This window comes from Chiloscyllium punctatum, chromosome 8 (assembly GCF_047496795.1).
Source record: "Chiloscyllium punctatum isolate Juve2018m chromosome 8, sChiPun1.3, whole genome shotgun sequence".
Classification (NCBI taxonomy): Eukaryota; Metazoa; Chordata; class Chondrichthyes; order Orectolobiformes; family Hemiscylliidae; genus Chiloscyllium; species Chiloscyllium punctatum.
In genome coordinates, this window is record NC_092746.1 from 67,447,439 (window position 1) to 67,461,569 (window position 14,131).

The window sequence follows — 14,131 nt, forward strand, 5'->3', positions numbered from 1 at the left end:
ACCTGCACACCAAGATCCCTCTGTTCCTCCACACTGCCAAGAATCCTATCCTTAATCCTATACTCAGCTTTCAAATTCGACCTTCCAAAATGCATCACCTCGCATTTATCCAGGTTGAAGTCCATCTGCCACCTCTCAGCCCATCTCTGCATCCTGTCAAAGTCCCGCTGCAGCCTACAACAGCCCTCTCTATACTGTCAACGACACCTCCAACCTTTGTGTTGTCTGCAAACTTGCTGACCCATCCTTCAATCCCCTCATCCAAATCATTAATAAAAATTACAAACTGTAGAGGTCCAAAGACAGAGCCCTGTGGAACACCACTCACCACTGACTTCCAGGCAGAATATTGTCCTTCTACTACCACTCACTGTCTTCTGTTGGCCAGCCAATTCTGTATCCAGACAGCTAAGTTCCCCCCTCAATCTCCTTTTTTCTAATGAAAATAAACCTAACCTACTCAACCTCTCTTCATAGATAGCACCTTCCATACCAGGCAACATCCTCGTAAACCTTCTCTGCACTCTCTCCAAACATCCACATCCTTTTGGTAATGTACCGACCAGAACTGTACACAGTATTCTAAATGTGGCTGAACCAATGTCTTGTACAATGTTAACATAACTTGCCAGCTCTTATACTCAATACACCGTCCAATGAAGGCAAGCATACTATATGCCGCCTTTACTACTCTATCCACCTGTGCAGCAACCTTCAGGGTACAATGGACCTGCACTCCCAGATCTCTCTGACCATCAACTTTTCCCAAGGCTCTTCCGTCCATTGTATAATTCGCTCTAGAATTAGTCTTACCTAAATGCATCACCTCACATTTGCCTGGATTGAAATCCATCTGCCACTTTTCCGCTCAACTCTCCAGTCTATCTATATTCTTTGATGTCCCTTATGCTTTCTGCTACTCCACCAATCTTCGTGTCATCTGCAAACTTGCTGATCATACCAACAGTTCCCTCTTCCAGATCATTTATGTATATTACAACCAACAGTGGCCCCAACACTGATCCCTGTGGAACACCACTGGTCACCTTTCTCCATTTCAAGAAACTCCCTTCAACTCCTACTCTCTCTCTCCTGTCACTCAACCAGTTCTTTACCAGCCTAGCTAGAACACCCAGCACACCATGTGACTTCACTTTCTCCATTAGTCTACCATGGAGAACCTTATCAAATGCCTTACTAAAGTCCCATGTATATGACATCAACAGCCCTTCCTTCATCTATCAACTTGGTCACTTCCTCGAATAACTCTATTAAGTTGTTAAGGCACGATCTCCCCCACACAAATCCATGTTGCCTATCATTGATAAGCCCATTCTTTTCTAAATATAAATACTGACATTCTGAATCAGTGTCAGACCACAGTTTGAATAAAGTTTAGGAAGGATGATGCAGGATAAAATGAAATGAAAGATCAAGAAATACAACTTGCAAAGATTTTGAAGAGTTGAGGTTGTTTTCTTTTGTTTAAAAGAGAATACAGTGCAATTCCAAATATAGTCAATTCAAAACAGTTCTGAAGGATGAGCATGGACTCAAAACATTAAATCTACACGTGCTCCCCACAGATGCTGCCAGATTTGCTGCATTTTTCCTGCTATTTCTCTTTTTGTTTCTGGTTTTCAGCATCCGCAGTTCTTTTTTTGTATTCTGTGCTCAGAAACTGTTTATACTGAAAACGTTCTATGGATTCCTCGTCAAGGTATTTCTGGCCATCTCATTTTTCCAGTCTATATGTAGATTAAGATCCTCTGTGATTATTGTTGTATATTTCTGACAAGTTCCCAACTTTTCATCCTTCATGCTCTGCTCTACCATGTGCTTACAGTTACCTGACCTATATGTTACTGCCACAAGTAACTTTTTGCCTTTATCATCATTTCTCAGTTCTACCCAAATTTTTTCCACATGTTGCTTCTGATCTTGAGCTATTGTGTTAATGCCATCATGAATTAACAGAATTTCCTGTTCTTCCTAATGCCATCTTTGAGTACTTAGATCCCAATCATTCCTGCAGCCTTCTCTGTAATGTGTGTGTGTGTGTGTGTGTGTGTGTGTGTGTGTGTGTATTACCAAATTCAAACCTTCTCTCAGAAGGTTGTATCACATGATTTCTCTTCATGTTGGTGGTATATTCTAAAGAATATGGAGGACTAGCTCATGATTTGCTTAGCTTCCCTTAGTTATTGTATAAGGGCCAAGATGTCCCAGACTTTCAGAGATTAATGATCCATCCTCCATTTTGATAAGATAGGAAGGAACTTTTACCCCTATGAGTACAGTTGGCAAAGTTAAGCTCTCTGTAGATTTTGTGCTTCTATAGAATGGAATGTGAATTCACTGATGCAAATTTGCAGATAATTCAATTTGGTGCTCTTTATTTAAAAGAAGTGTATTTTTTTAAATTCGATATATGACCAGCTGAAGAAATTCCAAATTAATATTCCATTTCTCAGATCTTTCCAAGTTTGAACACTTCAGTTTTTCAGGCTCCTTATTTGCTTGCTAAAATCATTGCTGCTGTATGCCAAAACCTTCCCTTTACTTGGTACCAGATATCATCTGGAAAGGTGAAAATAATGATACAGAATTCACCGTATCTTTGGAGGCAGTTTTTCCCCAGGTCAGCAGTAAGTGCTGTTTCTTTGGTGCTGACCACATCATACAGAACATATAAGTCATTATAAAAGGTTTATAGCCAAGAAGATTTTTACAATGATTTTAAGATTGTTAATGCCATTGTGAATTAACAGAAGAAGAGATAATGGTTTGAGATTTGCCCATATCCCTTGTGTGAATCAAGTTTTAAGATGGCAACGCGTACAAATAGATTAAATAAGTGATTTAGGGAAAGGGTGATGGGAGCCTGAGTTTAGAATTATTTGCATGGAGGATAAACAACTAATGAATTTAGGTACTGATTATATCTAATTTTGTGATTAGTATATCATATGTTTTCAATTGTATTAACTGTCAGATGTACTCAATAATCTCTTCTGATTCTATATATTTATCATATTTTCATATCAAGATTATAATGTAAATGTGTATAAATAATGCTAGGAATTAAAAATAATTTAATTCCATACAGTTATTAATAAATTCTAATATTTGTTAATTCAGACATATTCTTTTCCATAAAATTGCTGACAGTGATTCATTTTGTGCATAAGAGGTAATTGTCTTAGGATAAGGGATAGCAAATTTAAAATAGAGTTGGGAGAAACTACTTCCCCAAAAGGTTGTGGAATTTGCTACCCCAAAGTGTGATAGATGCTGAGACAGTGAGTAAATTTAAGCAGGAGTAAAACGATTTTTAATTGGTGACGGGTTGGAGGGTAATGGGGAGAAGGCAGGAAAATGGGGGTGACGAGCATATCAACCATGATCAAATGGCAGAGCAGACTCAATGGGACAAATGGCCTAATTCTGCTCTTATATCTTATGAACTTATGAACTTAGAAAGGTATGTAGAGTTAAGCTAATAATTTTTGTATCTCTGAAAGATTATAATAATTAAACAACCTTTCCATGGAAGTAAATGATACTCCTGTATAATGAGCATTTTTAAATTGTCATTTGACTGGCGTCAATTGGCAGCTCCATAATTAATTTAAAACAGGGATTGTGCCAAGATCCAGAAACAGTGTCTCACCAGTGACGTTGTTTCAGGTGTTTTCTCACTGCCATAAATAACTCTCATTTAGTTATGTCAGTGGAGTAGATGAGTTATACAATTTCCAAGCTCACCAATGTTTGCCAAGAAGTATTAGCAATGTGACTGCTTTGGTTTTACACAATAACAAGTTTTCTGTATTGTAACCAGTTACAAAAGTGGCTGCGATGTAAAAGATTTTTATTGTAAATTTAGGAAACGTAATGTCCTAATAAACTTCACAAACGATTAATTACTAAGTACAATTAGTGCTGTTTTGAAGGTAAATGTGTCGGTCTATTTCCATGCAGCAAATACTAAAAAGTAAATTAGCTAATTGGTTGAGTTTAGCGAAGGCCTTTAGTGGAATAAATGTTATCCAGGACATCTAGAGAACTCCATGCTCTTGAATATTGCACTTACCTGAGAGAATAAAATATGTAGATAAGCGTCAACTCAAGATCTCAGCCTACACTGGAATGTGGCTATAATTTAAATATTATCGATGACTGTTGACTAAATGTATTAGAGAAATGGCTTCTTTTAATATTTTATACCTTTTGCATATTTGGATGAAGTATGGTTTAATGTCATCCACATACTTAAAACTGTTAGTTGATCATTTTTGTACTCTATTGCCAAGTGTAGCTAAAACATAGTCACACTCAAATTACATTGTCAAATATCAAAATGGAAAATGCTGGAAATAAAGAAATGATCATTCCGACAAGATAGCCTTGTCTGGCCACTGCATGGTGATCAGGTGACTTCACATCTTTTGTTGGCTAATTAAACATGAACAATTTTGTCTGACATTGGTTTCTGTTTATAATAACACTCTTGTAATGTACTGCTTATTTTAGTGCTATTTAATTAATAAATCTGTTTGTACATGTTGTTATTTTAAAACACAAAGGCTAATTTGGTTTGCTGCCAGAATAGGTGCGGGGGCTGTAAATCTTAACAAACTAGTATCCTTTCAACAAAATGTGGGCACTATGTCAATTCATGTTTCCTGCTTATTTGAATGATTGCTGCATACAGTCAATGCTATTATTTGGTTACTCACATTGACAGGGGATCAAATATAACTTGATAATACAAGTTAAAGCTAGCCAGCCTTCTTTGCTGAAAGCAAGTCTGTAATTTTTTTAAGTGCAGAGACACTGTGGCTGGAGTTGTCACTGTCAGCCATGTAGGAAGAGTATCAGAGCTGGGAGATGTTGAAGGATGGCATAATTCCTTCCTAACAGCACCTGACCTCAAAGATGTTTCAAATTTCTTTCATGAAATGTTGTCATCATTGGCTAAGCCAACGCTTATGCCAATCACTAATTGTTCTTGAGAACATGGTGGTGAACTGCCTTCCTGAATTGCTGCAGTCCATGGGATTTAGGGACACACAGTGCTGCTAAGGAGGGAGTTCCAGGATTTTGACCAGGCTGCAGTGAAGGAACAGTGATACAGTTTCATTGAGGTTGGAATGTGGTTTGAAGCAGGTTGGTGGTGCACGTTTGCATATTTTATTGAATGGCAGAGAAGGCTTGAGGGCTGAATGACCTACTCCTGTTACTATGTTCCTATCTGTTGCCCTCTGCTTCTAGGTGGTGGAGGCCACAGGTTTGGAAGATGCTGTCATAGAAACCTTGATGAGTTATTGCAGGCTTCAAGAAGGCAGTCACCACCAACTTCTTGAAGAAAATTAAGGGTGGAAAATAAGTGCCAGCCAGCAATGCCCAACTTTTGTGAGTGAATAAATAAGAGTGCTCCTATGCCATTCCTATGCCTAACACCTACCTAAGTGGTATCCAACATGGACCAGTACTGATTCACCACCCGAAGGCGGGCAGCAGGTGATGATCAGTGGGAAGTTTTCCATGCTAACCTAATGCCATGAGACTTCATGAGGTCTGGAGTCAAACTTGGGGGCAATTCTCTCCCAACTCATTATCACTATGTTTCCACTTCTATTTGTGTCTGTCCTTTAATTGGAATAAGACATACTCAGGATGTAAAGAGAAAGGGACATGGACTGTCGGGTGTTATTTGGTGAGTATGATTATAGCGGGCTATTTCTTGGTTGGTCTATGTGACAGGTCTACTTTTAGCACAAGCTCCCAGATGTTTGAAATTTGACAGGGTAGGCTGTGTCGTTGTCATTTTCGATATGTAGTTAACATCAGGTATTTATCCAATATCATTCTATTTTTACTTTTCTGTAGCAGTTTGACACAACTGTGTAGCTTGTTAGGCTATCTTAAAGGGCACAGAATCTGACAGATTGTTGTTGCTAAGGATGTTAGTGTACCAGATTCATTTTCACCACAAACCAGTCATTTCATGCTTATTGTGAATGAATTGAATGGAATTGAATTGAATTTATTGTCACATGAATCAAGGCACAGTGAAAAGCTTTGTCTTCCGAGCAGTACAGGCAAATCACATATAGCTATGTAAATAATAGGTTAACAGTGGCAAAAACCAAGGTACAGCTACAGGTAAATGCATTCAGTATTCTAAAACAGTAGGGTAGAAACTGTTTCGAAACTGGCTTGTGTGTCTTTTTTTTCAGGCTTCGGTACTTGCTCCCCGATAGTAGAGGTTGTAGAAAAGTATTGCCAGGGTGGGATGGATCTTTGAGAATGCTGGTGGCCTTTCCTTGACAGCGGGCCTGGTAGATGGATTCTATAGATGGGAGGTGGGCCTTTGTGATTGTCTGGGCTGAGTTCACCACTTTCTGTAACCGTCTCCGATCTTAAATGATACAGTTGCCATACCAGATAGTGATACATCCAGACAGAATGCTCTTGATGGCACACCTATAAAAGTTGGCAAGGGTATTCGCTGTCATGCCAAATTTTCTCAGCTGCCTGAGGAAGAAGAGACATTGTTGGGCCTTTGTAACCAGTGAGTCCACATGAAGAGTCCAAGAAAGCTTGTTATTGATGACAGAATGTAGGGAAATAGATGGTGACACCTTGCAAAATGTCCATATTACAGAGGAGGAAGTGCTGGATGTCTTGAAATGCATAAAGGTGGATAAATCCCCAGGAACTGATCAGGTATACCCTAGAACTCTGCAGGAAGCTAGAGAAGTGATTGCTGGGCCTCTTGCTGAGAAATTTGTATCATCGATAGTCACAGGTGAGGTGCCAGAAGACTGGAGGTTGGCTAACGTGGTGCCACTGTTTAAGAAGGGTAGTAAGGACAAGCCAGGGAACTATGGACCAGTGAGCCTGACGTCGGTGGTGGATAAGTTGTTTGAGGGAATCCTGAGGGACAGGATTTACATGTATTTGGAAAGGCAACGACTGATTAGGGATAGTCAACATGGCTTTGTGCATGGGAAATCATTTCTCACAAACTTGATAGAGTTTTTTGAAGAAGTAACAAAGAGGATTAATGAGGGCAGAGTGGTAGATGTGATCTATGGACTTCAGTAAGGCATTCGACAAGGTTCCCATGGAAGACTGATTAGCAATGTTGGATCTCATGGAATACAGGGAGGACTAGCCATTTGGTTTCAGAACTGGCTCAAAGGTAGAAGACAGAGGGTGGTGGTGGAGGGTTGTTTTTCAGACTGGAGGCCTGTGACCAGTGGAGTGCCACAAGGATCGGTGCTGGGTCCACTACTTTTGGTCATTTACATAAGTGATTTGGATGTGAGCATAAGAGGTACAGTTAGTAAATTTGCAGATGACACCAAAATTGGAGGTGTAGTGGACAGCGAAGAAGGTTACCTCAGATTAAACAGGATCTTGACCAGTTGGGCCAATGGGCTGAGAAGTGGCAGATGGAGTTTAATTCAGATAAATGTGAGGTGCTGCATTTTGGGAAAGCAAATCTTAGCAGGACTTATACACTTAATGGTAAGGTCCAAGGGAGTGTTGCTGAACAGAGAGACCTTGGAGTGCAGGTTCATAGCTACTTGAAAGTGGAGTTGCCGGTAGATAGGATAATGAAGAAGGCGTTTGGTATGCTTTATTTTATTGGTCAGAGTATTAAGTACAGGAGTTGGGAGGTCATGTTGCGGCTGTACAAGACATTGGTTAGGCCACTGTTGGAATATTGCGTGCAACTCTGGTCTCCTTCCTATTGGAAAGCTGTTGTAAAACATGAAAGGGTTCAAAAAAGATTTACAAGCATGTTACCAGGGTTGGAGGATTTGAACTATAGGGGGAGGCTGAGAGGTGACCTTATAGAGGTGACCTGAGAGGCATGGATAGGATAAATAGGCAAAGTCCTTTCCCTGTGGTCGGGAAGTCTAGAACTAGAGGTCATAGGTTTAGGGTGAGAGGGGAAAGATATAAAAGAGACCTAAGGGGCAACTGTTTCACGCAGATGGTGGTATGTGTATGGAATAAGCTGCCAGAGGAAGTGGTGGAGGCTGGTACAATTGCAACATTTAAGAGGCATTAGTATGAGTTTATAAATAGGAAGGGTTTGAAGGGTTATGGGCTGGGTGCTGGCAGGTGGGACTAGATTGGGTTGGGATATCTGGTTGGCGTGGATGGGTTGGACCGAAGGGTCTGTTTCTATGCTGTACATCTCTATGACTCTATGACCACTCCCAGGAGCTTGACACACTCCACTCATTCCACCTCTGTGCTGTTAATGTGTAGGGGGGCATGAGTAACATCCTGCCGAAAGTTAATAATGTGTTCCTTGGTTTTTCTGGCATTGAGAGCTAGGTTGTTCTCAGTGCACCATTTTTCCAGGTCTTCCACCTCCCATCAAATCTGTTTTGTCGCCATCTGAGATTCGACCGGCTATGGTGGTGTCATCAGCGAACTTGTAAATGGCATTAGTCTGGTATATGGCAATGCAGTCATGGGTATACAATGAGTAGAGTGTACACTCCTGGGGGGCTGAGTGTACACTCCTGGGGTGCTCCAGTGTTGAATGTTAGTGAGGATGAAACATTGTCCCCAATCTTCACTGATTGTGGCCTGTCAGTCAAGAAACAGGGGATCCAGTTGCAGAGAGTGGGGCATAGTCCAAGCTTACTAAGTTTGAATTTAATTCAGTCATGCGGTTTGAACTGGTGTCTGCAGGGCATTAAGCAGGATATCTGAAAGATCAGTCCAATAACAGTATGATCGCACCATGAGTTTGGTCCACCATTATTTGATTTTACACTTGCAATTACCAAATGAGATACTGCTCCTGTGAATATGTGGTAGGAGAGGTGAGAGGCTAGAAATACATGTGGTGAAACACCAGACAGCCAGAGTGGGGATCAAGATATGGCATGCCCCTCTGGAGGACAGTGTTGCATGCATTTCTCTGTAGGGACCTCAAGTCCTTAAAGGAGGCATTCTACAAAATAATGCTATTCAGAATGAAATGAATGGTTAAATAAACCTGTCAGAAGTCAGTCAATATTTAAAAGCACAGACAAATTTTGCACCAACTTGGGATAAGGCTTGAGTCTCCCCTTGATCAAAATGGTGGCTAATTATGTTAGGTTGTCAGATGTGGCACCATGTACGCAATGTCAAATCTTCCATGACTGCACATTAGACAGGTATTAGTTGCCCCATTATCTGAGTGCTACAGTACACATTCAGCTTTCTGTCACACAAATGCACTTTGTACAATCATTGCTGTGGCTTACAGTGTGCAAAGAAGTTTACAGAGGTCACACCAATCCAAAAATTCATCCTCCAACAAATTAGTAAGATTGCTGACATCCATGTTGGGGAAATCATTGTAGGGATTCTATGTGGAAACAGGCCCTTTGGCCCAACAAGTCCACACCCACCCAGACCCATTCTCCTACCCCATTACTCTACATTTTCCCTGATTAATGCACCTAACCTACACATCCCGAAACACTACGGGCAACTTAGCATGGCCAGTTCACCGAACCTGCACATCTTTGGACTGTGGGAGAAAACCGGAACACCCAGAGGAAACCCACTCAGACACTGAGAGAACGTGCAAACTCCACACAAACAGTTACCTGAGGCTGGAACAGAAGCAGAGTTTCTGGCACCATGAGACAGCAGTGCGAACCACTGAGCCACCATGTTGCTGGTGGGTTGTGTCAAAATAAAACTGAACCTGCTGTCCATTCACCCTCTCATGCCTGCTATTCCAGCAGTGCGCTTGAGTAGCTGCCACACCATTCCTGTAGATGTTGGCAAATTTGATCAAATATGAAAAGCTCTAAACACTTGTCAAATAATTACCGATAGCCACAGTAAATATCAACCAGCAACTAATCTATAAGTATTTGTTGGTGCATTTAATTAGCATTTAGTTCTTTAATTTGGAGGTATGGAACAAATATTGTATTTCCAAATTTGTGGATGAGACGCTAAGTGGGAATGTATGTTTTGAGGAATATACAAAGTGGCTGCAGGAAAATTAGTGAATAGGCAAGAACATGGCAAATGGAATATAATGTGAAAAAATGTGAGGTTAGTAGGAGGAACAGGTGTATAGAGTATTTCCTAAATGGTAAGAAATGTAAAAGTGTAGATGTACAAAGGGATCTCGGTGTTCTTGCTGATTAGTCACTGAAGACTAATATGGAGGTACAGCAAACTATTAGGAAGGCTAATGGAATGTTAGCCTTTATTGCAAGAGAATTTGAGTCAAGGAGTAGTGAAGTCTTGCTTCAGTTGTATAGGAACCTAGTTAACTGCATGTGGAGTAGTGTGTACAGTATTGGCCTCCTTATCTCAGGAAAGGTATTATTGCCATAGAGGGAGTGCAACGAATGTTCACCAGATTTGTTCCAAGGATGGCAGAATTGTCCTATGAAGATGGATTGGGATAACTGGACTTGCATTCTCTCGATTTTCAGAGAATGAGAGGCAGTGTCAAAACTTACAAAATATTTAAAGGGACAGATCAGGTAGATGCAGGTTAGATGTTTCCCCTGGTTGGAGTAACTCGAATCAAGGAGCACAATTTAAAAATAAGGAGGATGCCACTTAGGTCCAAGATGAGTTTTATTCAGACAGTTGGGTAACCTTTGGAAATCTCTGCCACAGGCAGCTGTGGAGGCAAAGCCTGGTGATATTTAAAGTAAAATATACCTGTGGTATAGGGTTATAGAGATGGGATGAGTAAAAGGCATTGAAATGTTTGATCAGCAATGATCTTATTGAATGGCAGGATGGACTTGATAGACTGAGCAGTTTATTCCTTTTCTTCTGTTCCATGATCAATATGACAAATGGCACAACATTTCCACACTGAGAATAGTTATTTTGAAAGTGAAGTTTGTATAATCATGTAGTGTAGAGAAAAACATTCAACCTTTTGTGCCTGCTCTGGCTTTTTGAGAGAGCTGTGCTGTTAGTCCCACTCCTCTGCACTTACCCTTTTGTTTTCTTTTTAAAGTATTCATCCGCTTCCCTTTTGAAAATTATTTTTGAATCTTCACCCACCATCCTTTCAGGCATTGGACTCCAGATGAACAGTGAAATTCTTTTTGGAAAAAAAAGTCAAATTACAAATGCAATTTCAACGCACTAATGGTACAGCAGTCTTTAATGGATCCCTTGTGCTACAGGGCAATAATTTCTCTATCAAGTTATTGATTTTTCCATAAAGTAGGAACACATAGTGTTGTTCCAAAGACTGTTTTACTGCTGCTAGGGAACTTCTGCACATTGCAGATGCCAGTGGGACTGGCTGAATTTGAGATTGTGTTGTAATAATTAATTTTGCAATTGTAGGTTAATTCTAGAGGGCATTTAATTTGCCTTTATTCTGTACGTTCAAGGTACATGCATATTGAACAGACTTCCGGCTACACTGAAGCATTGGCTAATTTTCTGTGCAACATTCTGAGCAAATGTTAAACTGCTAGAGTTACTATATAATAGAACAGAAATAGAAGTTTTTTTCTGTTATTTTATTTAATATATTCAGATTTTAAATATTTATAGTATAAAGTAGCAGTATTTTAAAAGATTAGTTTTAGTCACCTTTTCTCTTTCAACCTTAAATATAGTATTTTCATATGCCCAACTATACGTTTTATTGGGAATGTAGAACAAATTTTCCTGCAGGCTGATCCCTCTTCTAACTCTTGCTGAGAGTGTGTAATAGCGAGAACTGCAGATGCTAAAGGTCTGAAAGTATGGTGCTGGAAAAGCACAGCAGGTCAGGCAGGAGAATCAACATTTTGGGCAAAAGCCCTTCATCAGGAATGTGGAGGGGGAAGGGGGCCATAGGGGTGGGGCAAGGGAAGGTAGCTGGGAAGGCGATAGGTAGATGCAGGTTGGGGGTGATGGTGATAGGTCGGAGGGGAGGGTAGAGCAGATAGGTGGGAAGGAAAATGCATAGGTAGGACACAGCAAGAGGACAGTGCCGAGTTGGAGGGTTGGGTCTAAAATGAGATGGGGGAGAGGAGATAAGGTAGCAGGTGAGGTCGACATTGATGCCATGTGGTTGGAGTGTTTCAAAGCGGAAAATGAACCGTCTTCCTCCAGCCGTCAGATGGCTTAGATTTGATGATGGAGGAGGCCCAGGACTTCCACCTCCTTGGTGGAGTGGGAGGGGGAGTTGAAGTGGTCGGCCACAGGGCAGTGGGGTTATTTGGTGCGTGTCCCCCAGAGATGTTCCCTGATACATTCCATGAATTGGTGTCCTGTCTCCCCGATGTAGAGGAGATCACATCGAGAGCAAATAGGAGATGAGGTGTTTGGATGTGCAGGAAAATCTCTGTTAGATTGGAAGGATCGTTTGGGGCCTTCGGTGGAGGTGAGGGGGGAGGTGTGGGCGCAGGTATTACACCTCTTGCGACAGCAAGGTAAAGTGCCAGAAGTGGAGAGTAGGTTGGTGGGGGGTGTGGACCAAACAAGGGAATTGCGGAGGCAATGGTCCCTGCGGAATGCTGATAGGGTTGGGGAGGGAAATATATCTCTGGTGGTAGGGTCTGAATATAGGTGGCAGAAATGGCGGAGAATGATGTGCTGTATCCGGAGATTGGTGGAGGTGGAAGGTGGGGTTCAAGGGCGAAGGTGCGGGAAGTGGTGGAGATATGCTGGAACATATAATAGGCCATCTAATTATCAAGCCAGCTGGGAAAAAGTGATGTTTGTATGAAAATTTCAACCTGATCTGAGGCCAGTGTTTGTTGTATTTTGTTATTGATTTTTAACATTTTTTCAACATTCACTCCATTCACAACCAACACAGACATAGCACTATGTATCATCTACAAGATGCACTTCAGCAACTCACTAAGGTTCCTTTGATAGCACCTTCCAAACCTGTGACCTCAGCCATCTTAAAAGACAAAGGCAACAAATGCCTGGGAACATCATCACATGCAAGTTCTCCTTCAAGCAATACACCATTCTGGCTTGGAATAGATCACCATTCCTTCACTATCACTGGGTCAAAACCTAGAACTCCCTCCCGTAAAGCATTGTGGATGTACTAATGCTTTGGGGACTGCAATATTTAAGAAGGTTGCAACCTACCAATGCCATTTCAAAGGAAATTAGGGATGGGCAATAAATGTTGGTGTAGCCAGCAATGCCCACATCATGAGAATGAATACATTTCTGGTATATTTGCCATGGCAACACTTCTATCAATCTATGTACACTTACCAATCAATCAGTAATCACTCTTCATACAATCTAAATGTTGTTTTACTTTGGTATTTCATGTTAATTGACATGATGTGAGTACAAGATAAAAACTTGAACAAAATTTAGCTTGCTTTGGCAAAACTCAAGAATAAGTTTCATTGTCTGGTTGCTTCAGATCTCCTCTTAGCTTTCTCTTCAAGGAAAACATCCTCACCTTCTCCATTCTATCTTCAGAACTGAAATTCCTCATCCCCGGAACTATTCTCATCAACCTCTTCTGCACTTTTTCCGATTGTCAGATCCTTCTGAACGCACGGTGTCCAACTGAGTCTGAAATAGTGTCTTAAGCAGGTTCATCATAATCGGTTTATAATGCCTTTGTACTGCATACCTCTTTTAATGAAGCCCAGGGTAATGTAGGCTTTATTGACTCAGCTCTCATCCTGACCAGCCACCTTTGATGACTTAAACACCTGTATATCTAGATTCCTGTGCTCCTGCACCCGATTTACAAGTTTATCCTTCATTTTATATTGTTTTTCTGTGTACTTTCTACAAAACTGTATCACCCACACTTACTATTGAACTTAATAAAGGCAACGGCAGAGTGGTATTATCACTGGACTGTTAATCCAGAGACACCGGTAATGTTCCACGGATCTGGGTTCGAATCACATAATGGCAGATAGTGGAATTTGAATTCAATAGATATCTGGAATTAAGAATCTAATGACTACTATAAATCCATTGCCAGTTGGCAGAAAAAAAAACCTCATTTGGTTCAGGAATGTCCTTTGGGGAAGGAAGTCTGCCATCCTTACCTGGTCTGGCCTACATGTGACTCCAGACCCACAGCAAAGTGGTTGACTCACAACTGCCCTCTGGACAATTAGGG

The 14,131-nt window shown here is 40.9% G+C and overlaps 1 protein-coding gene across 1 annotated transcript in view; it reads left to right on the plus strand.

Annotated features, from left to right (window-relative positions):
- The window catches only part of plcl2 (phospholipase C like 2), a 278,448-nt gene that overhangs the window by 186,572 nt on the left and 77,745 nt on the right, over nt 1–14,131 (plus strand). The window lies entirely within an intron of this gene.